General features: G+C 49.2%; 1 long non-coding RNA gene across 1 annotated transcript; it reads right to left on the bottom strand.

Moving 5' to 3' along the window:
- Positions 1–4,943: 4,943 nt before the first annotated feature.
- Positions 4,944–13,190, bottom strand: LOC144163272 (uncharacterized). Its single transcript, XR_013320875.1, has 3 exons — positions 12,395–13,190; positions 10,832–10,924; positions 4,944–9,348 (listed from the first exon to the last, which is right to left on the bottom strand). It is a non-coding gene; the product is annotated as an uncharacterized LOC144163272 (long non-coding RNA).
- Between the last annotated feature and the right edge of the window lie 248 nt (positions 13,191–13,438).

The following is a 13,438-nucleotide window of genomic DNA, read 5'->3' as shown; positions in this document are numbered from 1 at the left end:
TACTGTCCATACCATGCCGCCTATCATTGTGCCGCACGCAGCCAAAATTCCTTTCCTTTGTTAACACGTGGAGCGCCTAACAAAGCCTGGTCGCCTACCCATGACACATCCAAGCCGCCGAGTCCCCAGGCTGAGACGCGTGACGAACGGAAACTTCGCCCAGTAACTTTGAGCAGTGCAAGTGTCACAGACAGAACGTCTGGTGCCCTCTTCCTACGTTTGACCCAAGGTTTGACCCCTTCACCGACCTTCAGCTCCCGTCCGCTTGGGGCTTTCTCGTGGCGGTAATCGCGGTCGTTAAAATGTCAACGGTCACCCTCCGCCGGCTTCACAGGCGGCGTTGGCTTCACAAACGAACGCAAGGAAATCCTCCTTCGGAAGCTGACATCGCTTTCAGCTATTACGGGGTGACGGACGCGTTTCTATAATAAGCCCTCTCCGGGCCCGCTCACGGGGTAACACAAAAGCGCGGCGAATAACAAAGAAGCCTCCGCGGTTTCTCCTTACACCCCTCGCGCCCAAGTCAGCTCGGCCGGCGGGAAAACAAACCCAATACAGGTAAACAAACTAACCCCAGCGAGAGATATCTAGTTGCCGGGCGGTTTTGATAAATTAAGTGAGGTGCTCGAACTTAACAGCAAGTGATGATGATGATGATGGTGATGAAACGCGAAGGGGCTCAAGAAAAATCAACCACCGCTCTGCCGAAACGACAAGGGTGGGGCAACGCGAAGCTCTCTAAACTCAAGTCCAACATCAAACCAACCAACCCAGAAGCGAGGGACCCACATCGCACCACCATGCCATATACATATGAGGCATTTCTTATCGGGACGGTTTACTGCACTGCGATGGTGCTATCTAGAGCTTTAGTGACAGGGGAATTCCATGGCTTTCCCAGCGTTCAACCATCGTCGTCGTTGATTGATTGCTTGTACTGGGTTTAACGCGCCGACGCAACGCAGACGATGAGGCGCGCCGTAGTGCAGGGCTGAGGATTAATTTTGCCCACCTGGGGACCTTTAACATGCGCCGAAATCTCGTACACACGACCGTTTTTGCTGCTCGCCTTCATCAGAAAAGCGGTCGCCGCCGCTGCAGGAATCGAACCCGCGTCCTCGTGCTCAGCAGCACAACGCCTTAGCCACTGAGCCCCCGCGGCGGGTCCATTGTCGTCTTCAGACGGAGGGCTGCATTTTCTGTCTACTTTTGCACGTCCATGCACCCCTCTCCAAATACAAGCTGCTTCGACCGTGCTGGAATGGCGCACTAGGATAGACGTCGGAGTTATTTAATAACGCGAGGAAGGCAGGTTCGATTCTGACCACGGGAGGTGCTTTATTTTTCATTTAACCCACGATCATCATCATCGTCAGAAAAAAATAGCAGTGGCTTAGCTCGGCTATGCCAGGATATACGTAGCGTGAGCTGAAGTTCAGCTGGTTATTCTTAGCTTTCCTGGTTGTCTCGGATTAGCTTGATTATCATGCTTACTGCTGCTTCAATGACACACACGTGCACGGTAAACGCATTATGTTGCACATGTATATTTATCAAGCGGCTCCGGGGCAGCGTCACCAATCTCCCCAGAGCTAAGCTGGTTCCACAGGCGCACGCCGGTGTTGCTGCGACGCACGAGCCATCGGTTCCACATCCGGCCACCCCTCGCGTGATCATCAAGTGGACCGGGCCGCCACGTGCGTAACGGAGGTCGGCGAAGACGCTGGGCGCGTGGGGTGTGTGAGAGACGCCGGGCAGTGAGCAACGTTCTGTGCGCCGTGTGACGTCACTGCTCCTGGCGTGTGCGGAGCACGGCTCTCCAGGAGCCACGCGAAACTGCTCAACCTCGGGCAGTGTAGCTCACGCTACAAAAATTGGCTTTTATGCAGTGCGCCTTCGGTGGGCTACGGACAAAATCAGTGCGAAGCTAAAAGCTTCGCTTTTAAAAACTCTTCCGGTGGTCGGAGTCGAACCCGGGTGCCCCGCGTTCTGAAGCCGACGTCTATCCGACTGCGCCAATCCGACACGTTCGAAGCAGCTTTCATTCTGGGCTTTGGCTCAAGTTGTTCAAGCTTCGCGTTTTGCTTTCTGTGTTTAAAGAGTTCACTATTACCAGTAAGTGCCCAGTTCCTTGTTCGGTTCAGTGTATTTAGAGGACGCTGAAATTGAGCCTTCAAGCGCGGAACGCGATAGCGTTATCGGGCCCCGTTCTCAGCGCATCACCATTCTCTTGTCATGCTCTTGAGACCAATGCGGTGTCCGCGAGTAGTGAAAAAAGCCCGCCCGCATCTTCCCACGGGCGGAACTCGAGTAAATGCGTCGCAGAGTGGTGGGGGTACCGCGTGAATGTTGCGTAATTGGGTAAGGTTTGGGAATGCTTAATTGTTATTTCGTCTGTATTATTCTTATTTATTGAATGAAGGAGAAGCGAAGGCAAGGAGTGTAAAGTTAAGGTCTGTATTTATTGCTTGGTGCCGTCAAGCAAAGCGTCAAGTCAAGCGAAAGCCAAGCAAAGACGCCCTTGACTGAATTCCGAACGCGCGCTCCGCCGCTTATATACACACCGCCCGCGTTCGAGGGAGAGGAGTACGGGGGAGAGACGCGCATGCGCACACTTTCGTACACAAGCGCGCGAACTTTCCACGCACCCACCACGCCGTTATCACGTGTACACGCCCTGCCGCCGTTACTGTTGAGCGCGACGCAGCGCACGGGTGGCTACGACGCATGCGTGCACAGACGCGCTCCCCCCGCACCGCCGCAGCTGTTGTTGAGAGCGACGGAGCGCACGGGGTACACGCGCTCCTCCCGCACCGCCGCACCTGTTGTTGAGAGCGAGGAGGGTACGGGGGAGAGACGCGCACCTGCGCCTCGACGCGACGCGCATGCGCAGTAAGCGTGTGGACGGCGCCGACAACATCGACGAGTGACATCGCGAGCCTAAGAAATGCTCCGCATTTAAAACTCTGATGATGGTGATGATGATGATGATGATGATTAGAGGCCATATTTTTGTATCGGCAAGTCGGTTGTTACCAACCGACTTGCCTGTGTTATTCTACTTATTTGCCCTACCCGTCACTAAACTAATTTTTCGCTCCTTATCACACGCCATCTGTTTGGACAGCGCCTTATGATCCCAGGGCTTTCACTAAGCTTTGCGAGGCAACTTAACGGGAGTTTTCGCTCACGCCGATTTTTCGCTCATGCCCAACGCCGCCGCCGACGCCTGGCGTTTGTGACACAATGCCCTTAGAGCTACGCGTTAAAAATAAAGTTTTCGCGCACAGCTTGGTGGTCGGCAAGAGTAGAGCGACAACTGCAACTTACCTTTACCGTTCTGTGCGAACTTTCTTCTGAGCTTCCTTGATGATGATGATTAGAGGGAACCGACGACCCTTTGTGTAGGGACGTCGGTTGTCACCAACCGACCTGCCTGTGTTATTCTACTTGTTTGCTATGAAATATCCCCCCCTCCCCGGTTTTAAACTCCCATCGCTTCCCTCCCCCTTCCTGCCCTTGCACCCCTGTTTACCCCCCCCCCCCCTCCTTCTGTTCTACATTCTAATTCGGTATATTACTCCTCCTACGTCCCACTCTCTCCCCTACTTTTCTTCCACCACCACTCCAGCCGCGTCTTCGTCACCTCTATGGCCCTGAAGTTGAGGCTCAAATCCCGAACCCTTCGTCAACGTCGCTTACCCATCGCCCCGTCGTGGTCGTATCTCTGTGCCTTCTGACAATATGCTCTATGGTCTCCCGATCCCTGCTGTGTTCCGTCGTCGTGTTGCCTGTAGTTTGCCGTGTATTCCCGTGTTCTCAGACACACCGCCCGTGCTTCAAAGAGCAATGCAGTGCCTCGCTTATTGCAGAAACCTTCCTTCCTGATTTCTACTTTCTCTGTTCTATAAGTTGCCAGGTTTTTTTTTTTACTTCCATTCTCTGTACCCAATTAGTAGTCTCTGCTGCTTTTACCTGCTTTTAACTGTTGTGTATGCGCCACCTTCCCCTACCGAATTTTCGTACCTCTTGGTCAGCTGTCTGGTCCACAGCTGTCTTGGTCAGCTGTCTGGTCTTATACACACCATAACGCGACCTCTGTTGACCAACACTCGTGACACGAAGGCACAAAGTCTAAAAAGTCTCCTTTATTCGGAAACGAGATCGAAGTCTACAGGTACAGAATAATTGTCTTCGGCAGCCCGCGTCCAGACGGGCCGCGTCCTCACGCTACAAAAAGAGAACAGCACCCTGAACGATAACACCATCTGCATAGAAACTGCCACACGCGGCACAAGCGACAGAGTCGTGCCACTCGCACGTGGCGCACTGTAGTGTTTCCCATACACAACGCTGTACGTTATGATACATATACGTCTCGGGATAGTATGCATTGCGAGAGTAGTCGCGTGAGCATTCAGAACTGCTTCCTCGCAGAGTGCACGCGGCTACTCCTCCCGTGCGCGCAGTACTCGCCCCTGAAGAGGTTCTCTCCAACGCCGTAGGCTCAACACCCCCTATAGAACATAGCCTTTGAGTGGCGTTGGAGTCAAACAAGTATGCCCTAAATCAGCCATTTCGATTGACCGAGAAAAGAGGGTGTCCTCAGAAAAAAAGCCCACGGTTGATGTTTAATCGCTTGTGGGGTAATTTGAAGACGGGGGGAACCCTTGCAGTCCTTGTTATGTTGGCGGTGTTGGTCAAAAGTGAGGTGTAGGAGAGACGTTTCCTCTATTTGTGTACTCTAAAAAAGAGGTAATGCGAAACGTGGCACAGCAAGCAACGTTTGCTGTCTCTTAGATCTTTATGTTGATCATCGGTTTATGCAGACAGCCTGTAATATTCACAGAGAAGATAGGTTACGTGCCAAACAACTCCTGCCCCCCCCACCCCCCTCCCCCTCCCCCCCTCCCCCTCCCCCCCTCCCCCCACCCCCAAAAATAAATATGCTGTATTACGGTTGGAGGCTGAGTCTGTTTATTTTATGTTGACAGGTATAGGGCGGGACTGGAGATTAAAAAAAAACGGAATCAAAACGGGAATAATGTGGGTCGCCGTTCTTACCTTAGTGCCGTGTCATAACGTATCATATCGCTTAGCTGTTTAATCCATCCGTACATACATACGCCTTTTCTTAAACAAAAGAGTCAAGCAATGTGTCTTGTCATGATTTCGCGCCGCGAGCTCCCAATGAAGTTCCAAGCTTATAATTTTACTCTCACGAACCACAGGATTAGTAATACCCCAGCCACACGGCAAATTTAATGTCATTCGCATCGAGTGTCATTCGCTCGACTTAATGCCATTTTCTTGACGCGCTGCTACACGGCGAAAATTAATGTCATTTGCAAATGATGGCAGTTGCGGTGGGTAAAAACTTGCGTGGGGAAAATATTTCAGTAGACGCTTCAATATTTGCGAAAACTGAGCGAAAAGAGGTTAAATACCTCTACTGCTCTTAGGAATGCACTTTAAGCATAGTTGCAGCAACTTACTCAACACGATTAAACACTGCCGTCACACCAGAATGGGACATATAAACAAACACCGACTGAGACTGGCCTGGTAGCGAGGCTAGCAGTTTTCTTTTTTACAACTCTATTGGGCTTGTTTTACATGAATAAATGAATGGCTGAAAAATTATACGCTTGCAAATATATTATAATGCTACTGACGCTTTAGTAATCTGTACTGGGTGGGAATTCTTACTGAGTTTCTGGTGTCGAGATAATACATTTGCTGGCAGAACGCAGTCGAATGGGTTGATCAAACTCGTTATGTTCCCTATGTCATTTTGATCGAATGTCATAACATTTTTTCGCGTGGCGCCAAACAAATGTCATTTTGAATGAATGACATTGAATGGGAATGACATTACGTTTGCCGTGTGGCAGGGGTATAAGTCAGTTTTGATACGTCTTGGAGTACGCGGTGTGGCATACAAATAATTTCCGCTATCAAAATGATATTTTAAAGAGCTTCCCGCCAGGGTGTTTGCATGTGCTTTGTGCTCGCGTTTCCCTTCAGCAGCTTTCGATTTCGCTATTCACGGAAGTTGGGGGAAAGGGGGGGGGGGGTGTTACAGGAGCTGTTTCATTCTTCATGTAAATAAAGCTTAAGGTAGCTCAACAAAGAGCGCGAACTTCCCCCGTTCTCTGTCGTCTCTCTGGAGCTGCCCACATGAGTGAAGGATTAAACAACTAAGTTTGAACTCTTACACCACGTTGGGCAGCTTAACAGACTGAGTTCTTGAAGAGGCCATGAAGGCAAAATACAAGTTCTGTTCATTAAAAAGACTGCTATGTCTCAATAACAATGGTGGCAATTTCTTTGCAGAATTCAAACAAATAATCCAAGTACGAAACGAAACAGATGAAGCAGGTCGATTCCCTAGCTCCTTTCCAGCGATTTCACAATATCTTGTTCGTGCTACCGGGGGGTCGCTGATCAAAACAACCGCCAAGAATTATGACTGGATGCTAACTGTAGTGGGTCCTCTAGTTCCGTTTTATTGTATAACTTGGTTACTTAGATGCTAATGTGCTGTCAACGCAATGATACCTATGTTTTTAAGTGCTGACCCGTATTACGTCACTCCTGGCCATGTTACGTCACCGCAGCACGAAATCTTAGTTTTAACACGAAAGTGTTCTATTCCCGGATACACCAAGATTTCGCTTACGTCATATCCGCCACGGAGCTCACGCCAGTACAACGAAGCAAACGGCCTGTAAAGGGTGCATCTCTGCACACAGGGTCTTTTTGCGGCGAAGCAACCTTTAGTACTAAAGAGTACGTTATACTTACGATTGTTCGTTTTCGGGTGTTATATTTTAACACGAAAGTGTTTTATGCCGGGATACACCAAGATTTCATTTCAACATTTCTGGCGCTTTTTTGGTTAAATCAACGCCGTTCGTGACAGGAATAAAGCTGAACAAGTTATAAAAGGCAAGTTTTTTTTTTTTCAAATTAAACAGAGTTGTATTTGGTCTTCATGGCCTGTGTAAGTGTAGTGACAGCCAAGACATTCTGCTGAGCTGCGTACTTTAGGATTTCTCTGCCCCGAACCGTGATTTGTCACTCGTGCTTTCCGATAAATGCAAGTTGCGAAAATGTCGGAGCACTTGTACATTAATACTGTACACAGAAGCACCCCAAATGTCCTCATGACACCACTTCTTACGCGCGTACACTTCCTTTACGGGGAATTCGGATTTGGGGGGACCTCTAGCCGTATACCGCTTTTCCTCGCACTTAGTCTGGGCTTTTGTGCTGTCAGCATGTCTGTTGATTGAGCTTGCGAATAGTTGCACGCACGTATTCGCATTTGTACTCAGCCACGCATTTCCGTTCAACGAGATCCTTCCCTAGTGTTCTCTCACCCTGCGCTTACGGGGAAATCATGACGACCTGAGGACGTTACTGGGACCTTAGCAACTCCAACTCCGCTGTAGAAAGCACAGATGACATGGTATCAGCGGAGAGACTTTGTATTCTGAGATACCTTTTTATTGAAGGCAACATTTGATGCTTCTAATGAGCTTTGTTGTGCTTGTGTTTATGGATGCTGAATCAGCGGTGATGTGAAGAAGCAACGTATAAGCCGCAGCTTTTAGCGATGAGTATTGTATTGCTGTTGTTCATTTTATGTCAGAGCAAATAACAAACAGTGTAAGGTGGATTCAGTAACGTAATTATTTCATTATATACGTCGCAAAATTCCTTGCGTTTCATCCCACACGGAATGGGGCGATGCATGTAACCAGAATTCGAAGGAATTTTTTTCTCTTTTTCACTTTGAATCAGGGATTATTCGTATTATTAGGTTTGTTTATAAAAGTAACTAGCAAACATACTTCGAAAAACGTTGATTTTGGGAGTACCAAGCACATCAAAGCCATCACTGGCCATTACTATAGCAAAGCAACTACCGTTTTTAGTCGGGCGTTAGCCTTCTCATGCCTCGAAGAGCTTTGCATCTGATTTTTTTGCGACCTCGACTGTCAGGTAACCTAGCATGAAATATAAAAATGAGATACTAAACTTCAGAGCGAACAACCATAATTTAAATTTAAGTTGAAATTAAGGGTAAGGGACCTAAATGCGATAGCTTAGAAATTTGAGGAGTGTTGGAAGTTGCACGTGAGCGACTTATACGCTATACGAGCCACGCGTGCAGGGATGATTTGGCGTTAATACTGCTGTAATGGGCTCGAACCCAGCCTCAGAAACCATTTTGTTTGATATTGCTCGAAATGTAAATGGCAGTTTTACCGAGGGTGTTTATTTGGCATCTTATTACTTTTGTTCCTCATTCAAACGGAGAAGAAATTTGTCATTGATGTAGTCCGCGCTTGTATACCACCACAACGTTCATTCCTGTTTGAGCTTGACGACCATCCGGAACTGTCGACGCCAAATGCGCCTTTTCTGTGGCGCCTTTTCGCTTACAGCGCACGTTTGTAACCTCAAAATGACCTCACTATGAGGCGAAAGGTACTACAGTTCAAAGTCCCGCGCGTATTTTGACGTGCGGGCGTGATTAGCTGCTTTGTGAACCACGCTAAGAAAAGTGACTATCGAGCCCCAAAATTGCACGGTCACCTGAGCCAGTGCGTGAACGAAGGAAGTTTGAATATTAAATGTTTACAGGGCTTACAAAACTGTCGCGGAAAGCGACGCGTGTGTACTGTAACCTCCAAAAAATTTTATAATTAGTCTTCAAGCTCTTGCAGGTGAGGTACGCGAGCAATGTTTCTCGATAAGCACCTTACGTAGTTCTTGACGTATAGCTCGCTGTGTGTCAAAACAATTGCGCTGTCTTGAGAACTTTAAAAGTTTCTGAACAAATTTTCCCATTAGGGATGCTGCAGCGTTGGTAGACGGGATGAGGGCGATATTTCAGTGACTTTCTCCCGTCCCAAATGAAGCCATTAATTCGAGTGAGTCAAGTGAGGTCGCGGGAGGAGTGGACGCCTTAGCCAGTAAACCTCATTTGATTGACATAGTATACAGGAATACGTTCCGTTATATGGCTGAACAACATCTTTTGGCTATGCGAATATAAATAATAACTCGCCGTCAGAATCAAGCATTGTCCCACAAATGGCGCTCACGCGCGTAAGAGGCGTGCATGGCACTACAATACAGTCGACCTTTGTCTCCTCTGGCGGGATTGTAACCTCGGTTCTGTGCTCGGACTGGACTCCAGCTTGAATCCACCTATGCTTGAGTTGGAGACGGCTTCCTGGTCACAATTTCCGCCTTCGAGGTGGCTGCGCAATCCATGCTGGCAGCGTTTTCTTCAAGATCCTCGATACGACGTTTCTCTGTGCATGTCGTGACCTGCGGGTAGAGGCAGAGTAGGCAGTAACGTACTGTAGACATTAAGAGGCACGACGTAGATTTTGAAGCGGAAACAAATTTCGCACAAAAGATTTGAGGACCTCTCCACACCACTCCTTCGCCTAATGTAACAAAAAAATTAAAGCCGTTCCACTCAATGTGAAAGCTATCAGAGCAGTGATTCGCCATAACGGGCCGTTATCCGCTCACTGCTACCACACCATGCAATTCAAATTTCTCGCTTTCGCAGTGCCCGCGCGCCTCCTGCCTGAAATTGCGCCAGCCGGAGTTCTGTTCTTTTTGTGCTTGCTTTTCCTCCCGCATGTGGAAACGTTGAACTGCCCCTTTTTTTCGCTTACTATCGAAAAAGCCAATCCAACGAACATTCCTATCTAAATGAACCTGGGCGCTGCCGGTTAATTACGTGTATTTTTCCTCAAATGTACCTACAGTTTTCTTTGCGCTAAACAACGGGAAGATGTATGACACGGGCCAGTGGTTCACGAGTTTTGAACGCTTATGACCATATAAACAGCTTGGCTTTCGAAGCCTAGCTCTGGGTTACGCCGCGACGACAGCGGCTACGACGGAACGCCGCCTGGCTCTACTTGGTTCCAGCGAGTGAGCTACGACGACAAGGCGCGGCCCTGAAGTGCTCTGCACTTAAAACGCCCACGGGGTTCCTTTTGTACGATACACGCTCTCCGATATAGGTATTTCACCTCCTAGCCTCGGCACTACTGAAAGCTTGACGTTGTTTTTCTGTAGCATTTTTCAATCGAAAACGATTTTCAGCGCGAACACTTTCAAGTGGCCGTAGCGTGGAGCGGGTGTTTTGGCATCCCAGCCTGGTGACGCTGCCTTTCGGCTGATGCCGCAACCATTTCTGTGTCTGACATGGCCACGTGGAATGACCTGATAGGAGCTTTCCTCCTCTCCAACCACCTGGGGTTCCCCTCACAGTGATTGGTAAGGTATCAAAAGGTGGTAATCAGTGTGTAAATCTATGCTAGCTTTCAAACGGTGCTGTTAAGAGAACCAGTGGCCTCACAAAATCATGTTCATCGGCGGTGTATTTTTTTTTCTAAGGCCGTCAATCGCACTGAGTGGTTTCTGTGACGTCACATGTGCAGTGCGAGAAATTGGCTGATGATGAGTCAGCGCTGTTTCATCTGTTTCTGTTATTGTCTAGACTTATTGTGCGCCGTTTCTGAAGTGCCAATCTTTCGAATGAACACCGCTTATGCTTTGTCCCGGAGGTCCCCCTTTGAGCAATGTGGCCGCAGACAGTACGCATCAAACAAACATTGTAGCGCTTCGGTTGGTTGCTTTTCCTGGCAAATCAAAACAGCACGACCGCCAGCGCCTATTTTCGTTCGTTAAAGAACATGCATGCTTATGATGTCAAGTTTCCGAAACACTGGTACATCTGGGAAACGACGGCAATCCAATCGCGCCGTAAAGGCTTCAGTGGGATACTTACCGCTCGTGTAGTCTTATCGTGTCATTCATTGGCCCCACATCGATGCTGAGAATCCTCTCTACCCGGCTCACACAGGGCGCTGTGGCGAAAAACCTGCACAAGAATAAATTGAAGCAATGATGCAGTGCTATCACAGAACCCTTTTTCGTAAACTTGAAGTACTACGTCAGCTGCTATGGCGCGTAGCTCTTTGTTCATCGTAGTCACCCCCCCCCCCGCCCCCACGGAAGCAGGAACGAGCGGTGGCGGAACGTGTAGGAGACAGATCAAAACCATTGGAAAGCGTTAAGGCGGATGACGAAGCAAAGCGTTTCAACTTGGTTAATTACAACGCCTACGATAACTCGAGGCGGAAGGAAAGTGTCGCTCGAAGTCGTTAAACTGGACATGCATGGTTTTGCATTTCAAAACCCCGTTAGATATGCTTAGGTGTCCTGGGAAGTTTTGTTTTGGGAATGTGTGACACCCAATGAAACCGAAACACCGCCTTTATACGAATGGCTCGGCCCTTGACTGTTTTGTTTTGCCCTGCTTTAGTGCATTTGCTCTAAATTCATTTTGGGAGAGAATCGCACTGCTTCGATATTTCCGACTTGGTGCAGTTTTTTTGGATACAATCGGTATTTGGTGCACGCATTTTTTTTACAGTGACTCCGACAAGTCTCACAAATTAGCGCCAACGTCCGTTTTTTACAGCGCGGTAAAGGGTGCTTCACTGCAGGCCGACCATTTATAAGAGAAAGCCAGCTTACCGAAGGCTTGTCCAATGGGCTAGATTTAAAACAACACAAAAAGTTAATTCAGAGTATTCTTAGAATCAACCTTACTGACTGAATGAACACGAGCTCGAACTGTAAACATTCGTGACTCTAACACATATTATTCGTATGAGCGGGGAATGAACTACGTAGTACTAAAAGGAAAACAACGCTCCGTGCAACATTCGACCTTGTTAAGTGGTAGGTATGTCAGTGGCAATTGTTGCCATTTTAACACGACAGTGTTTTATTTTGGGATTCACGAAGATTTCACTTACGTCATATCCGTCACGGAAGGTACGCCAGTACTACGAAGCAAGCGGCCTGCAAAGGGTGTACCCCTGCACACAGCGTCCTTTTGCGGGGAAGCAACATTTAGTACTAAAGAGTACCTTATACTTAGGGTTGTTCGTTTTCGGATTTTATATTTTAACACGACAGTGTTTTATGCCGCGATACCTCAAGATTTCACTGGCGTCATATCCGTTACAGAAATGACGCAAGTACGCCTTTGCCGAAGCGACCCGCCAGCAAAGCGTCGCTCGCCAAGCACACCCACAAGACAGCCACCGGCCCGCAAATCCTGCTCAGCTGCAGATTTCGCTGTACATTTCGCACTCGTGTTTTACCAATTACTATTAGAGAGGAATCAATCAGTTTTACGTGAACGCAATAAGCCTAAATTAGGTGTAGGATAAGAAAGAAAGAGAAAGAGTGAGAGCGAGAGCGAGAGAAAACAAACACAGCGTGTTCCATGCCGGCCGGCATAGGTTTAGTGTACGTTTCAAACGCGAGGAGCACTTACTTTTTGGCACATGTGGCCGGGCACCCTGTCTTTTTTCCTCCGAAAACAAATAAAGTCAATTTGTAGGTCCCTACAAGGCTCTAGTACTACCGCTATAACGCGACAAAATCACGGGACGTCAAGCGACAAAACCGTTCCGCCTTGCCGCAGCGCCGGCAAGAACACGTCGCCGATTCACCGCAGTTCCGACGACACAGTGCGCCCGCATGTGCTACAGCAATTTCCGATGCTGGGCTATAAGTGCGCTGCTGGAGGATATTGAGCATATATTCTTCGGCGAACGAGGGTTCTCGCCGAGGACGACTAGCGTGCCAGCGCGTCCCCGTCGTGACGACTCCCTCAGGCACGTCTCGCACCGCTCCGCATCCTCGCTTTTTTTCGCTTGGGATCCGTCGTCGACTTCAGCATCGGGCAGGCGCAGCCTCGCCTCCGGTCGCTCATTTGGTGGACGAGTAGCTGAGAACCCATCGCAGGAAGACGAGCAGGCAGAGCCCGATGGCGCACCAAATTATGAACAGCACGAAGTAGTAGAAGCCGCTCTTGAAGCTCATTGAAGACGGGAGGAGGCTTTTGCGGGCCAGCGGGACTCGGAAGGGCGACTTACGTCGCAACGCGAAGGTGCAGACTCCTGGTAGACGAGGCTACGCCGTGCGATTGTGCGTAGCCGACGGGCTTCGGTGTTTGGACTCCGCAGTCGAAGCCACGCAGGCCTAGCCGTCTAGTCGACACATCCGAGCTTCCCATGAGGCAATGCGCGCGCGCGCGCCTCGCCATCGATTGCTACGTCGGGATCCACTTTTCGCCTCATTTTTTTTTTCGTCCCGTTCTGGTCACGTGATGCCAGTCACGTGACGCCGCTGTTTGTTGGCGGTCGTTGTTTTTGCGCGCACTCTCCTTTACCCCCCCCCGTCGATAGCTGCCCAGTTTCCGCCTCTGACCAACACGAAGCGAAGGGCCCGAGGTGCACTGGAGCTCTCGTTTCCCTCATCCGATCCCGGCATTTCCCGTCCACTGCGCAGCTCTGGCGCGCGCCGCCGACTGCGC

Source organism: Haemaphysalis longicornis, unplaced genomic scaffold, assembly GCF_048455015.1.
Source record: "Haemaphysalis longicornis isolate Haplotype H1 unplaced genomic scaffold, Haemaphysalis longicornis Haplotype H1 scaffold_12, whole genome shotgun sequence".
Lineage (NCBI taxonomy): Eukaryota > Metazoa > Arthropoda > Arachnida > Ixodida > Ixodidae > Haemaphysalis > Haemaphysalis longicornis.
The sequence above is the reverse complement of the archived record's forward strand: the minus strand, read 5'-3'. Positions and strand labels throughout refer to the sequence as shown.